The following is a 17,546-nucleotide window of genomic DNA, read 5'->3' on the forward strand; positions in this document are numbered from 1 at the left end:
GGCCAAGCTGCACAGCCGGGCGCCGGCGGAAGGCGACCGAATGGATGCCAGGCGGCAGACGATCGAGCAGAACAACCGGTAGGACGCCCAGGATGCCAGGCGTTGGACGACCGAGCAGAACGACCGGGACCACTTGTGCAGCGGACAATGACTTTGAGTTCGTGCTGCTCGCGAGCAGAGCCCGCAGAGACTAAAAAAAAATTCATGAGACAGACGGCGATGAGGGAAAAGTTTAACCGACTGTCGCGGCTAGAACAGTGTCATCTTTCAGTTAGTTATGTGTAAATAAATTGTTACTTTGCTATCAAAAGTTCTATTTGTCTTGTTGTGTATATTATTATGTAAAAGGAAAACATTATTGAGATGTTTGGGATGTAACTAAAGTAAAAAATAGCTGTGTATAAGTCAAAGTTATGTTTGAAATGTATGCTTTCACAAAAAGCTCAATTTTTCAGTTTTTTCATCAGAAATTGGAAAATTGCTCAAACTAAGCTATTTTCAAATGCTGATTTCTAAAGAATGGAAAAAGATGTGAAATAACTTTTTTTCTGCTGAAAAAAGAGAGTCTAATCTTTCTTATGGTGGGTTCCATGTTCATATTGAAATAGAACAGAATTTTCTGTGGGCCTTGCAAAATCAGTCAAAATCCACTAAAACGGCTGGAAGTGAAGGGCCTTGCTCTGGTGAAAATGGCTGGGAGTGAATGAGTTAAGTACCCCAAAATGACGATCGAAAAACATGTATAATTCGTCATTGTGCCAAGAGCTAAATCCTAGCTAGACAGCGAGCTAAGCGCCGAAATGACGAAATCAGAAGTCCGCGTGGTTTGCTGAATTTATTCAGCTATTCATGACATCAACACCTGCAGAATGAAACTAACACAAAAATGAAATGAAATCAGTTTCATCCTCAATAATAGCAATTCCAATTTGTGTTTACAACTAGCTGCTAATGCAGCTATAAGAACCCACACAAACGATTAGCATGTACCAGTTAGCATCCGCACATCATCAAAAACAATCACATCAATTCGCCCCAAGAATTCGACCACAATTGAAAACACAATAAAGAGTACAAGAGGTGTTATATCCAGGTGTTGCCTCTATGGATGCTTCACAAGCAACATATGTGTGCGCAGGCTTGCAGCTCTTTCCCCTTCTTTGTGGGAGCAAATGGTTCTTCCTCACGTGGGTGTGCGTGCGCTGTTCTTGGTGTGTGCAGATAAGTTCTTCTTCGCATAAGCGGATTTTAAGGGGGGTCAAACCCCCCCCGGTGGCCGAAAAGTGTCATTGCATCTAATTGACTTTCCGATATATGTAAAAGTTGTAAAGCAATAAAACGGCCACAAAAATGAATGAAATGAACAAAAAATATATTTTTATAATGGGTCAAAAATATTTTTCGAGCAGATCATGTGACTAGCACTTTAGACAGTCATTTGTTTTGCATATAATTTAAATATATATATATTAGCGGAGGGCAATTTTATTTTTCTTCGATTGAAAATATTTTTTTTTTTTTTTTTTTTTTTTGATTGAAGCAACTTTTTGGGGGATTGAATGATTTAGACACAAACGTCCTACCCATAATATCAAAGACAACTTTTTCAATGAAACATTAAAGAGCATACGACACGAGAAAAAAAGTCTTCAACGGCATTATTATGTGAATTAGAATCATATTTTGAGACGATTCGACTATATACAACAATTTAGCAAAGCACAGATGACGAGAAATTAGCCTTTTAATCTGCCGGTTAGCCACGCCTTCCATTATAGGGCTTTAGCGTCCCCAACAGGTGGATGACGTCAGCGGTAGACTGGGCTCATCGATTTTACTATTCAGCCCATTGAGGGGGAATTATTCAGAACGAGGAAAACGCGACGAAGAAAGCCGCAAAATGTCATTGTTTCAGTCTCTCTACTCCAATATTTTTACAGGATATTCTTTTTATCCAAGTATTTTTCCCCAATAGCAATATAAATGGCTTGAGAAGGACCAGTCAGCCCGTCGAGGGGGAACTATTCACAATGAGGAAAACGCGACGAAGAGAGCGGCAAAATGTCATTGTTTCTGTCTCTTTACTTCAATATTTTTTACAGGATATTCTTTTTATCCAAGTATTTTCCCCAATTGCCAAATAAATGGCATGGTCATGACAAATAACAGTCTTGTGCTGAATGGAATATGAAATAATAAAAATGCATTTATTCAGGACGACATGGCAAAATTACTCCATAATGGTCAAAACTGTCGACTTCACCTTTACTGTCGCACCTCCCGAACTATATTTTATGACACCTAAATCGAACATATGTCATTTCCCTTCCCCGGCTTCGGAGAATGTAAACAAACCAGAAGGCGTGACAGCTAGCCGACATGCTAACCCGAACCGAGTGATGTTTCAAAGTCTTCAAAGCGGAAAATCACACATAACTATCCTGGATTATTTGACATGACGACCCGGTTGTCTATTGTCGTCGCGGATCGGCAAACCGCCCGGCGGAGAGCAATTTACAGTTCGTTCCCCGGAGGAGGGTGGCTGGAGTTATTGTGCCGCTAACGTGCTGCTGCTAATGAGCATTAGGACAGCTTTTTACATGCCTATCAATGATCAAACGTAAGTAGTCCTTCATTTAAAGGAAGTTTGTAGTGTTTACTTTGTAATCGCTGTATTCGTATTTGACATAATACAAAACAAGATGTTTATTCACTTCCTCGTAAGTCCAATGGTCCCACAGTAAATATCCACGGTGAATGTGAACCTTTTGAAACTCCAAAAAGGCGCATACGCCTCTCCCTCATACAGAATGATTTTTCTGCAGCCGTTTGGCTGGCGTGATGCGAAAAATAAACATATTAATCCGCAAAATCAGCTGAATCCTTCGTCCCCATACACAACAGTACGCTGTATAGTGAAGAGGACGTCTTCTACCGTACACGTCACAGCGCCCTCCTCCTCAATGCAAGACCGAAGCCGGAAGTCACTCATTTTCCTGGCGCGGGATTCAAAAAACTAAATAAATATAGCGATCGCTTCCACACACATCCAAGCGGTCCATATCATTCAGGAGCATAAAATACCGCGTGTATTATGAAATAAACATGCTTTTTCGTGTCACAGGTACTTTAAGTGTTCAAATGCAAATTTTTCAATCTCACATATTCTTTCGCACCCAAAAACTATTTCTATGATTGAAATTTGTCTTTTTTTGATTGAAGTGATTTTTCTTTTTGAAAATTTTTTTGGAAGCAACTTATTTTTTGATTGAATAATAAAGACAAAAAATGTCCTAGCCAAAATGTGGCCCAAACACAAAGCAATGGCACTTCAATAAAAAAAAAGTTGCTTGAATTAAAAAAAATTGACTTCAATCCAAAAAAAAAAAAAAAAAATCAAAGAAAAATAGCTTTCACCTGCTTTTTTTTTTGTTTTTGTTTTTGAGTTTCAAATTTATTTCAAACACTTTTTTTTTAAATTGAAGCGACTTTTTGATTGAAGCAACTTTTTTTGGATCGAATAATAAAGACACAAATCTACCTCCATATGGCTCCGCCCATGGGATACAATTTTTAACTGGGGTAACTACATTGGCACGACACTGACGGGCGTACCATATTCAATGGATGACGATTTTGGCGTAAAGTGTTGTCTAAGCAGCCTGATTTAGAATTCCCCTCAAGAATGACCAGAAACAAAAAAAATGCTCATTTTCAAATTATTGTCAATATTCTTGTAAGTTAATTTTATTGCTGACACTGCGTTTCGGGGTCATCAACATGTTGTGCCCCCCTGCCCCAAAAGTCAAACTCCGCCTATGCTTCTTTGTGCGTACATGCGCTCTTGCTAGCGTGCGGAAGTACTACCTGCTCTACGCTTCCTGCGCCAAAATAAAAGCATGCATCGCAAAACAAAAGTCAACTTTTTTTTTTTTTTAAATGACTGGAGACTCCGGTGTCGTAAAGTCGAAATCAAGTAAGTAGGGTACGTCGTTTTTGACACAATTATGATCATTTCGATCCTGATGTTTGTGCAACGCCACCCTCTAGTGGTTGAATTGTAGCAAGGGTGTCCACCCACTCATGGGTCAATGAACCCTGCTCTCCACTACTTCAAATATATAACAAAAATCTAACAGACTACATCACTCAGACATAGTTTTAATTCATTCAAATTCCAACTTCTGACTTATAATTTTCAATCTTGTCTTTACATTGACAATTTGGTTAATGATTCCATTAGTGTCAAGCCCATAATCATCCACATTAATGGCCGAGGTATTTAAGACGGAAACACTGCACGGTGAATCAAAGATGAGTCCGTTCCAGAAGACCTTGACTTGCAAATTGAGCTGCAGCCAATAATGTGATAAGCCACATTAATTATGACCTTTTGACCTTCTCGGTGTGAAATGGAGACATTATCCTTTGGACACATCACATGTCATTACCGTCTTGCTTTCGGATATTAAATCTGTCATTATTTCACCTTCCAAACACCACTCGCTAATCATAATTACGTGCATGAATGACACGTTGAATGAATGAACTCTTTGAGTGCCATTGACAATGATAGATGTTGTATCATCCTTCTGCCGTGAATTGAAATGAGTTTGTCACTAATAGACGTCAGAGGTGGGTAGTAACGTGTTACATTTACTCTGTTAGATTTACTTGAGTGGCATGTTTGCTGCTTTTTTAGTATTTTAGTGATACAGATGCAACTAAAATTATATTTATAATTAGGGTTGTTCCGATCATGTTTTTTTGCTCCCGATCGTTTTAGTTTGAGCATCTGCCGATCCCGATATTTCCCGATCCGATTGCTTTTTTTGCTCCCGATTCAATTCCAATCATTCCCGATAATTTTTCCCCATCATATACATTTTGGCAATGCATTAAGAAAAAAATGAATAAAACTCGGATGAATATATACATTCAACATACAGTACATAAGTACTGTATTTGTTTATTATGACAATAAATCCTCAAGATGGCATTTACATTATTAACATTCTTTCTGTGAGAGGGATCCACGGATAGAAAGACTTGTGACTTTGTATATTGTGACTAAATATTGCCATCTAGTGTATTTGTTGAGCTTTCAGTAAATGATACTGTCGCCATGCCCAAATGGATGATGGGAAGTGGAACCATGACTGTGCGTAGTGCTACCAATTGTTATCTTTCCATGATATTTCTAATCATAAGGAGAGGGATTGTAAGGCTTTAGCCAATTAAAAAAAGGCTCCAAAGGCTGCCAAATTTCACTCTACTCATTTTACGCTGCCTTTTATCTCTCTATATAGGTATAACGGCGCCATTACAGATTGTGCGCAACAATGCGTGAGTGGGTCGTGCAGCGTATGCATTAATTGCGTTAAATATTTTAACGTGATACATTTTTAAAAAAAAATTAATTACCGCTGTTATCAGGATAAATTTGATAACCCTACCTTAAGCCTAAACTAAAGACTCTGGATGAGTGTAACATATTATGTTTGTAACGTTAACTACAAGTAGAAAAAATTTAATTAAAAAATATATATATATTAAAAAAATGGCATGGCCGATATTTTTTTGCCGATTCCGATACTTTGAAAATGACGTGATCGGACCCGATCGATCGGCAGTTATAATCATTTGTTTCAGATGTACTCAGGGGTGAAAGTGGGCCAGAATGGTCGTGAACAGAGTTCCGGTATAAGATTCAGGGCCGGAACGCGGTTCCGGTAGACGGTGCTTTGATTCCAAAAATATGAAAGCAAATTTCAAAACGCTGTGTAAAAAAAAAAAAAAAATCCTAAACTGCCACACATGCATTTCATCTATCTCCAAGCAGAAAGCAATCTACCAACATTAGAGTTACATACACAAGTGTTAACAACAAGCATAACAAAGTGCTTGTGAAGCGTAATCCATTTCCACCGATATTTATTATTTCTTTTATTCCACGGACGGCATGGAGGTTTCCCAGCTGCTGCAGTTATCAGAGTCTGACGATGAAGAGTCACGTCAATGTGCGAATGCATGCAGCAAAGCAGAACAGCTGGACTCATTTGTCTGTTCAATTGGCTGACATACTGACATGTGATCAGCAGAGATAGGTGATTGGTTAAAATGTGCATGTTTTCTGGAACAGCAAAAAAAAAAAAACAAGTTTGTTGAATTGATGCGACCAAAAAAATGGCAATGCAACAGAAAAGGGATCAAATCTTTAAGAGCAAAGAAAGAGTTGAGGAGGCTTATTTAGTTTTATTTGCTCTGATTGGGAGGTTCGGAACATCCTGGCTGTCAATGTGCACTTTGGACTTATATTTGTTCATTTGTATTAGGCTACTTATTTATTTCCTTATGATTTAAAAAAAGGTCAATGTTTGCGCAATTGTAGCGTGGTGCAGACAAAGGCGAAATGCTTAGGTCTGTCGCTACAAATTTATTTTATTTTCCCTTTTTCTTGCACACTGTAACACAAGAAAATACTTTTTAACACAACGTTCGTCTGGCGTGGATGGACAAGTGCTCAGGCGGCTATTTCTTATTCGCTCCCAAAATGCGACTTCCCATAGCCCATTCACGCCAAGCGGCGAACGCTGACACCTGCTGGCTAAAACCCGTCAGTACAATTGTCTTTTCAGGCAGAAACGTCTGTGTATATTTTCCAAAACCCAATGAAATAATATGAAACATTTTAAACATATGGTTAATCACGTTGTGGACACAACAAAATATTCAAATAACTATTTTGATTTTAACTGTGTGCCACACAATCTTCAAAATATATTCCATTTCACTCTGCATACTATAAGTCATTTGTGCTTATTTTCTGAATATGTTACTTATATATTTATAATTTAAAAAAAAAAGAAAAGAAAGCAAAAGTAAATGTTTACATTAACTTCAATTTTAATATACATCCTACGATCTTAAGTAGTTAAAATTAAGATTTGGTATGTGAGGAAATGACGGAAAATAAAAATTAGGAGATGGAGGTTGGGGTTATTGCTGTTTTTGTTAGCTTGTAGTTTGGAAATCAGTTTTAGAAATAACTGTGCCAAAACAGTTTTCTTTGCATTTCAGTAGTTTTAGGAGGTTTGACCCCAACCCAAAAAATGAAAATAAATAAATAAATACACAAAATTTCTTGCTCTGTGGCGACCTTCACGTCGGGGAGTTTCGGCAAGAAATTTTAGCCACTTTCACCCCTGGATGTACTGTAACTATTTTCTGTATAAAAATGAATTTGGTGTTCAAAAAGTCTTTTTTCAAACTTGAGTCTTGAAAAAGAGGGGGTCGTCTTATAATCAGGGCCATCTTATATTCAAGCCAATACGGTACTACCAAAGCATTTGTAATTGCAATCATTTTCTGGGAGAAATTGAGTATTATCTGACAGAATTACTTTTTGGCCAGCAGTGTACATGGTTTTAGTGTCAGTTCAAACTCAAGTCAGAACTTCCGGAATCCCTCACTGTGATGCCTCCTTTTTTCCTGCAGAGAAGAATGTTGGAGAGACCTTTTAAAATTAAAAAAGCAGTGAAGCAAAACCTCCCTTTGTCATCCATGCCTGCTGTGAACTCACTCGGGAGCGCGCACCCGTCCGGTCTGCCAAGCTTCACCGGCGCCAGGGACGCCCATCGCTCGGGCCCGTGGGCCGCTTTCACGCCGGGTTTATTCCCGGCACGGTGATCAGGGGGATCAAAGCGGCAACTGATAGTGACAAAGCTACTCGCGGCCTTTTCAACATGTTGTCAGGGCTCCGGACACGAGCGAGCGGTACTGAAAAAGAAGATACAGGAGGAGAAGTCTTAAAGTAAGAGTCATATTTTTTTGCTTATTAAATTCACTACGGACACCTGATTGAGTACAAAATTTGCAAAACTTGACTATGCATCCAACTTTATGGAGCACCTGCACACTACTTGGTGCCTACTGTATATTAGAAAAGCAGTACGCTGATTAGGGGTGGGACATTATATCAGCATATTTTGCATCCCAAAAGGTTATTGATATGATCCCACCACTGATCTTTTAACCAAAATTTTTTCATCTTCCTCTAATTTTCCAATTGATCTATAAGAACTGTCATGTTCCCAGTCATTAGCACTCAAACGTGATCATTAGCATTTAATAAATCCAGGGTAGATTAATCTGTCAAATAATTTTGTTATTAATAGATGAATCAGACAGATGAATCTGGTGACCATATATCATTTTCTTCTGATCAATCTAATTTTGCTTTTAATTAGGGCTGTCAAACGATTAAAATTTTTAATCGAGTTATCACAGTTTAAAAATTAATTAATCGTAATTAATCGCAATTCAAACCATCCATAAAACCATCTATAAAATATGCCATATTTTTCAGTAAATTATTGTTGGAATGGAAAGATAAGACACAAGACTGATATATACATTCAACATACCGTACATAAATACTGTGTTTGTTTATTATAACAATAAATCAACAAGATGGCATTAACATTAACATTCTGTTAAAATCATCCATGGATAGAAAGACTGGTAGTTCTTAAAAGATAAATGTTGCTAGGGCTGTCCCAAACGACTAATTTTCTCCCGATTAGTCAGCCGACTATTTTTACGATTAGTCGACTAATCTAATAATTTAAAAAAATATTTTTTGTTTTTGTTTACTAATTTAGCAATGAAATTTTTGTTTGACGCTTATCAATTCACAAAAAACATATTGGAACACTTAAATTATTTACTAAAGTACAAATAAACACGTAAATAACAATAATAAATCACAAATAAACAATGACTTCAAATGCTGATAGAATTAACTAGTGTAGCATCCAGATTGAAAAGATGGTCTCTTAAACTGATGGTTTACAACTTTTATTCCATCCTTGATGTAATCACACTGTAAGAGCTACGGTGCACACAAATAAAACAACACAATTAGAAATTAATGAAAACTTTTCACCTTTTTCCTTTTAAACCTTATTCATATATCAATGAATTGCCTATATGAATTGCCTTTATCTTAATTTATTACCTTATCATTGACAATCTCTTCCTTGAGTGCAATCACTGTATATACTGTATATATTTATGACCTTTTAACGTTATATAATTTTCTATACCATAAAATAAACCATAACATGAAATAAACCTTTCAGTTGGCAATACTAATAGCACTTATAGGCCCATTGTCAATGAAACATTATTATTTACTAAAGCGACAGCATCCTCTGGTGTACAAAAAATGAAAATTTTTTTTTTTTTTTTTTTTTTTACAAACGGTGACGGCGCTTGAGGTGTTTATTCACGGCCGACGTGCAGCCAAGCTTGGCAGTGAAGAGACAGGACACAAGAGTGTACCCTCCTTTATTTCTTTGAAATAAGTCAATGTTTTGGACACTCTGGTGTGCTTATTTGGCTTTGTGCCGCTTTCCCCGCTTGCATACAGAGCATCCGACATTCTGAACTTTCCGCGCATATTTTTTTTTAACCCTTCATTAACCGTCGACGGGATGTTGTGCTCGTCGACGGATTTACGTCATCGATGACGTCGACTATGTCGACTAGTCGGGACAGCTCTAAGTACAAGGTATAGAAATGTTATATTAAATTAAGGCTGTTAAAATTATCACGTTAACGGGCGGTAATTAATTGTTTACATTAATCAAGTTAAAATATTTGACGCAATTAACGCACAAATGCCCCGCGCAAACAGATTAAAATGACAGCACAGTGAAATGTGTACTTGTTGTGTTTTTCTGAGTTTTGTCATCCTCTGCTGGCGCTTGAGTGTGACTGATTTTATAGGCTTTAGCACCCATGAGCATTGTGTAAGTAATTATTGACATCAACAATGGCGGGCTACTAGTTTATTTTTTGATTGAAAATTTTACAAATTTTATGAAAACAAAAACATTAAGAGGGGTTTTAATATAAAATTTCTATAACTTGTACTAACATTTATCTTTTAAGGACTACAAGTCTTTCTATCCATGGATTGCTTTAACAGAATGTTAATAATGGTAATGCCATCTTGTTGATTTATTGTTATAATAAGCAAATACAGTACTTATGTACCGTTATGATGTTGAATGTTTATATCCATCTTGTGTCTTATCTTTCCATTCCAACATTAATTTACAGAAAAATATGGCATATTTTATAGATGGTTTGAATTACGATTAATTGCGATTAATTGCGATTAATTACGATTAATTAATTTTTAAGCTGTAATTAACTCTAATTGACACTAATTGACACCCCTAATTAAAACCCCTCTTAATGTTTTCCTTTTAATAAAATTTGTACAATTTTGAATCAAAACAATAAACTAGTAGCTCGTCATTGTTGATTTCAAACCATAAAATCACTCGCACCAGCAGATGGAGACAAAAAACACTAGTAACAAGTGCACATGACACTGCTGTCATTTTAATCTGTTTGAGCGGGGCATGTGCGTTAATTGCGTCAAATATTTTAGCGTGATTAATTTAAAAAATTAATTAACGCCCGTTAACGCGAAAATTTTGACAGCCCTTCTTTTGATCTATGAATCATACCATTGCCAGTTCAAAGTGATTGGGCATTGACGCTAAATCCTGATCATTAGCAGTGAATACATTGAAGACAGATTAATTATTTTATGATTAATCAATGAATTTGATAGATGACTCTGTCAACCAAAATACATTTTTGAGATTAATCTAATTGCAACGTTGCCTGTCATTGACACTGAAACATGAACATTGGCAGTGAGTAAATCCAGGATATATTAATCTGTCGAAATATTTTGTCATTAGTAGATTAATCCGATAGATTAATAGTAGATTAATCTGATAGATAAATCCCTTGACACCCCACCTAACTTTGTGCGATTAATCTAATGTTTCCATGAATGCTAACGTTGCCAGAATAATTTTGTGATCACTCGAACATTTGGATAGATTCATCACGACGACTCATCTTGCGATCATTCTAATTTTGGAATTAATCTACGAATGCTAACATTGCCTGTCCAGCTGGATTGCTCATGGACCCTGAAACATGATTTTATCAGTGAATAAAATCAATGACAGATTCATCCCTCCAATAATTTTGTTATTAATCAATGAATTGGATAAAATCATCTGAAGACTCATTTTGCAATTAATCTAATTTTGCGATTAATCTACAAATGCTAATGTTGTCCAAATGAATTGCTCATGGACACGGGCACGTGATCTTGTCAGAATAAAATGAACGATAGATTAATCTCTCTAATACCTTTGTGAGCACTCAATCATTTGGATAGATTTGTCTAACGACTCATCCTGCGATTAATCTGATTTTGCAAATAATCTGCAAATTCTAATGTTGCCAGTCCAATCAGATAGCTCGTGTATACTGAAACATGATCTTGTCAGTGAATAAAATCAACGACAGGTTCATCTCGCCAATAATTTTGTGACGAATCAATGAATTGGATAGATTTGTCTGACGACTCCTCTTGCAATTAATCTAATTTTGGAATTAATCTACGAATGCTAACATTGCCAGTCCAGTTGGATTGCACTTGGACACTGAAACATTATCTTGTCAGTGAATAAAATCAACGACAGCTTAATCTACTCAACGAATTGGATAGATTTGTCTGACGACTCATCTTGCGATTAATCTAATTTTGCAAATTATCTATAAATTCTAATGTTGCCAGTCCAATCCGATTGCTCGTGTACACTGAAACATGATCTTGTCAGTGAATAAAATCAACGACAGATTCATATCTCCAATAATTTTGTGACGAATCAATGAATTGGATAGATTTGTCTGACGCCTCATTTTGCGGATAATCTAATAATGTGATTAATCTACAAATTGTAATGTTGCCAGTCCAATCGGATTGCTCATGGACACTGAAACAAGATCTTGACAGTGAATAAAATCGACGACAGATTAATCTCTCCAATAATTTTGTGCCTAATCAATGAATTGGATAGATTCTTCTGACGACTCATCTTGCGATCAATCTACAAATTCTAATGTTGCCAGTCCAATCGGATCGTTCATGGACATGGAAACATGATCTTGCCAGCGTATAAAATCAACGACAGATTAATCCCTCCAATAATTGTGTGATGAATCAATGAATTGGATGGATTCATCATGAAGACTCATCTTGCGATTAATCCAATTTTGCAATGAATCCACGGATTCTAACGTTGCCAGTACAACTGGGTTGCTCATGAACACCGAAACATGATCTCGGCAGTGAAAAATATCAACGATAGGTTAATCTCTCGAATAATTTTGTGATCACTCGATGAATTGAATAGATTGATCTGACGACTCATTTTGGGATTAATCGATTTTTGTAACGAACACGATCACCGGCAGTGGATGAGTTCGTTGCCGCCATCGACGGCAATAGACGTCAAATCCATCCGGACTAGGTACATGTTATGCGGATGATTTTTTTGTACGCCATAATCAAACAAAGGTCAAGAGTTCAGCCATCTCCATTTCCTGGTACGATGCGTTAAAAGTTGTGCGATTATTGTGTGGCCTCGCGCTAATTCCCCCCGTCCTTGTGTAAACAGAGCGCACGGAGCAGAATAGGAAATGTCCCCTAACCCCGGCGTCCCTCTCATCCCTCCTCCCCCTCTGGGAGGTTTTGTAAAGGGGACAGGAAGCCGATGCTAGTGGCTGACCTCCGCTTTGTCTCTTGACTCATCTCACATCTGGGCAGCCGCACAATGTGGGAGACAGCGGTATTCAGAGTAGCACAAAAGCCCAGCTCTTATCTTGGGAGCTGCACATCAACCCGAGTCTAATTGACTGAAATGATTTTGGACGTGTTGCTGTCTGAACGGCCATGCCAAAAAAATCGAAATTGTGCATTAAGACAACCTAGACTAACACTACAATGAGTTGCCACAGCACACTTCAGACTGGGCCACCGCTAGTGTGTAACAAGCTTAATGATAATTAACACATTTGTGCAGTGCTTAATTTTTTTAGATCATAAGGTGCCGGAACGCAAAGTACATATGACAGCGTAAGGGTGACGAGACGGGCACAGGTCCTGGAACATACGCAGAAAATGGTGCTTAAAAACAACACGCAAAGGCCCACTTGCCATGCTTTAGGACTTACAAGCCTCAATTTCAGATAATATCCATGGTATAAATGTTATGACAACAATTTACAATTATTTAGACTATACTCTGCACAGCACGGGCAATTGCCCACATAATCACAGGTGGGACTTACAGTAACGTACAGTCTAACTTGTAAAACATAAAAAACTTTATTTTTGCAAGGTTTTTTTTTTTTTTTTTTAATGTCAGGAGCGTGATTTGTTGGTCCAGCTTTTCAGTGCATCAACAAATCTCTGACTCTTTCAAATGATGTTAAATTTTTATAAACAACATGTAATTCTTGGGATTTGTTCTGTAAATGAATTTATGCATATTAGTGCTGTCAAATTTATCGCGTTAATGGGCGTTAATTAATTTTTAAAATTAATCACGTTAAAATATTTGACGCATTTAACGCATGCGCGGAATGACCGGCTCATGCGCTGCCTCAGATTACATTGACGTACAATTACAATACGATTACAATGAAGCAGTTAATGAAGACAATCATTTGAGGTATTCTTGTTTAAAAATAGTTCACATGATGAATGTGGCACAGTGGTTAGCATGTCAACTTCACAGTTCAAAATCAGTGTCTGAGATGAAAAAAATCTAGTCAAATAATCTAAAGAGAAGACAAAATGATGTTAATGCAATTTATTGTAAGTAGTTGTTTAATATCTGGGTAATGGAGTTACATTACATCTAGTGTGTAAACTTTACACAACTTGAATTAATATTTTTTAAGAGGAGACATTGCTTAATTTCAACAAAAGGTAGTGACACATTTTGCATATAGAATATTCAAATAGGAATTTTAAAAAACTTGTTCAAGTGGTTTATTAAGTGAAGGAATCTGACCTTTTAGCCAGACAGCCGGAATTTTGCCACCTCAGCATCAAAGGGGCTCTTGGAGTCTTACCAGCTGTGCTATCAGTTGGATATTGGGTGTTCTCCTGTGTTCCTTGCGTTGGGACAGGGCATCCCGCCATTTGTTGTGTACGGTCCGGGAGAACTGATTGCGAGAGTTGGTGGTGCAGACGTGGGCTTGTCAGGGTCAATCTTGCTCATTCAGTTGCATGACGCACACTTTGGGCTTCCGTGATAAGAAGGCGTCATGTATCTCTTATGCCCTATATTCTGCTTGTTTCCCTTAAACTATGGTATAAATGCTATTCATTTTATATTGGGTGTGTTAGAGTAATACAAACAGTCAAACAGTAAATACGAGAAACAATACCTCATTGATTATATTGAGTATATTAGAATAATGCAAACAGACGGTGCTTTTTTTTTAATAAGACTTACTTAAATCAATTTTTTATTTAACTATACAAAACTTAATAGTTAAAGCAGTTGTGTGTAACCACTTGAAATAAGATTCCTGCATAAATAATATGTTTCATTTTTTGGAGTGATACCATAGTGCAAAATGAAATTTAGCCCATGATGTGGTCTTGCGGAAACATATAATCGATACTTTGGCAAGCAAATATCGTATCTAAATACAACATTTCAGATGTCATGCTTTCCGATACTACAGAAAGTTTCGTTTTGACTTCAAATCCCCCTCCCCCCAAGTTTTTATGAAACAACAGTTTCAAATACATTTGACATCTACTAGTGATAAACTCATTTAAAAAAAAAAAAAAAGAGTCGGATGATTGGACGTATATCGCCGTCAATGGCAGCCATTGAGGAAATGGTGCTTCAATGTGTAAAATTATCAAAGTTTTTTTTTTGTTGTTGTTTTTTTTAAATCAGCATCTTAACTTTTTAATTATTTTCACAACTAACTGCAAATACAACGTGTTTTTTCTATATAAGTGAGACAGGTTTTTATACTTTTCAAAATCAATAACAACAGATTAAAGTATATATATACTTTAATTTTTTCAGTTTTATTACCGTAGGACGCATGCTGAATAATTTCAATGTTAATTGCAATACTTCTACCAAATAGGGACATATCACAAAATTTCCCCGAATGTTCTAATTTAACGTGCAAGAGAAATATTTTTATTTATTTATTTATTTATTGGAGTTCAAATAAATATTCTCAAAATAAACACACACTTACTACTCAATGACAAAATGGTTTGGATGCAAAAAAAAAAAATGAATTCCGAAACGGTTAATTTGTACCAGCGGACAAACATAAGTAAAAACACTGAACTGGAAATATAAAGGCCGCCCGTTAAAATAATTATCAAGCGCATTGTACGATTTGAGACAATAATCGGCCCACTTTTAGATTTTTTTTTTTTTTTTAATTTATTTGACTGCATCATGAAGCAACATCGCAAATTTTAATTTTAGCACGTGGAAAAAGAAACCTCCGATTGCAAAACAAATCTCTGCAGTAAATCGTATCAGACAGGATTTTGTGGGCCGATTCGGGATATCTTTAGGGTTGATCATCAAGCCAAGATTTAACTTGAAGTCCATACACATTTTAATTTAATTACAAATATAATTACATTGCGGACTTGTGTCGTTGGCGTTCAAAATCGGACGAGAAGCACACATGCAAAAGGAACAAGAAAATGAACTCTATCACAGCGGGTCAAATTCAATTTGTTGTTAAACAGACAGAAAGACGTCTATCACCGTCAAAACCAGCGATTGCGGGGAAGAGATTTACGGATACTTGAAACTAACGTCGGCTCAACATTTTCTCATATGAAATGATTACGTCATCTGCTGCCAAGTGTGTGTGTAGGATGACGAACTTTGACGTATTGAGGCACGTGCGTGATTCACAGTCATGTTTTATTTATGTGCGACTTGGAGTCTTTACTGCCATTCAGTTTTGAATGGGAGAAGCACAAACAAACAAAAACATATGTATGGAAGAGATTTCCCCTGTGTTGCATTCATGTGCTATCGGAAAACGGGGCTAATGTGTTTAACGGTGTCAAGTTGTGAAAAATAATCTCAGCAAAATTGTTTAAGGTCAACGGAGTGGAATTGAAAATATGAAAATTGTAAACATGTTTGATGTGATTGGCGGAGCTAGACGTCCAATCCATTTTGACTGGGAGGGATAGCAGTCATGAAAATCACACTGCGTTACTTTTAGAAAAAAACATATTCCCTATATTGCAGTTGGTCGTGACAATAATAAAAATCTTAAAATGCTGATTTTTACATATTGAAGCAGCATTAACTCATTGGGTGCCACTGACGGCGATAGACGTCCAATCATGTGGCCTCCATTCATCTCTCTGCTGTGAATCTGAATGAGTTTATCACTATAGTATACGTCTAACCCATTTGAAGTGGGAGGGCTGGCAGCACGGGTGTTAGGCCTGTTATGGAGGAGCTGAGTTGTGCTTGTTTACGAGTTTGTTTAAGAGTTTAATGTACGTTTAATGCACTTATTGGATGCATGGTTTTAACCTTGAAGCAACACTTGGTAACTTTTCAGTTTTGGTTGATTTTAGCTACGCCTGTGGACAAAAGCGGTAGTGTTTTGCCTTTCAATGGTAAATGGACTGTACTTATATAGCGCAATCATCTGCATGTTGACCATGCCCAAAGCACTTTACATTACAACGCTCACATTCACACACCAACGGGGCTGTTGCCAAGCAGGGCGCGTTCAACCCATTGGGGGTAAATCAGGGTTACCACTGACCCTTCGGTCCAGGGACAACTCTAACAACCAACTGCGCCACGGCCGCGTCGCTTAAGGAAGACTGCATTTTCCATGAGGACCAACGCACAACCACACAGTGTTGTAAAATCATGATCTCCCGGTCGCCTGCAGATGTATTCAACGATATTTATGTTTTCAGTAACTGTGTGAAGGATGAATAGTAATAAGGTAATGAATCCAGTTGTGGCTAAACAATAGCACGTGACGGTTAGCAACCATGTGGCTGAGGCTACGTCTTTCTCCAAGGTATTTTGTCAACAATTTTTATACCTGTCTGCAATACGTTTATAAGGTGAGTTTAAGCCCCCCCTCGACCTATTCTGCAAGGTACATGCGTAGAAAGGAGCAGCCTTATGTGTTACGTCATCGTCTGCGCGGTTTACCTCTGAACCGGAAACTCATTACTAGGTGGTGGGAAATTTCAAAATGACTACACCTTGTAGATCAGGAATTGGGAACTGGTTTTTGTGATCACTGTTTTTTTTCATGAACGCTTTTGAACGCATCACGCAGGAGCTAGAGTGAAGGGACTGAGGGCACACTCAGCTTTTACGAGCAGTCGCCAAGTTGTGATTGAAAAAAATCTTTAGAAAACAACAATGAAAGCCTGACATGGTTACTGGGGATGTTACAATTGATGCTCAGTTGCGCACTCACCACCTGGAAAATAACAAATAGAAACATATAGGACATGTGTGAATATGTGAATATGAAACATACTTTATAAGTCTTTATAAGTCAGCACATTTGTAGTTTGCTTGTGTGGCAGGGTTCCTGCTACCCTC

General features: G+C 37.2%; 1 protein-coding gene and 1 long non-coding RNA gene across 2 annotated transcripts in view; both read left to right on the plus strand.

The window, feature by feature from the left end:
- Positions 1 to 17,546, plus strand: part of LOC130929637 (homeobox protein engrailed-2b) — a 50,246-nt gene that overhangs the window by 20,833 nt on the left and 11,867 nt on the right. The gene's annotated exons all lie outside the window — the stretch shown is intronic.
- LOC130929640 (uncharacterized) overlaps positions 1,560 to 17,546 on the plus strand; it is a 74,356-nt gene continuing 58,369 nt past the window's right edge. The window contains exons 1-2 of the long non-coding RNA XR_009066933.1: positions 1,560 to 2,620; positions 7,498 to 7,813. This is a non-coding gene — a long non-coding RNA (uncharacterized LOC130929640). The remainder of the gene's footprint in view (positions 2,621 to 7,497; positions 7,814 to 17,546) is intronic.

Source organism: Corythoichthys intestinalis, chromosome 14 (assembly GCF_030265065.1).
Source record: "Corythoichthys intestinalis isolate RoL2023-P3 chromosome 14, ASM3026506v1, whole genome shotgun sequence".
Taxonomy (NCBI): Eukaryota; Metazoa; Chordata; class Actinopteri; order Syngnathiformes; family Syngnathidae; genus Corythoichthys; species Corythoichthys intestinalis.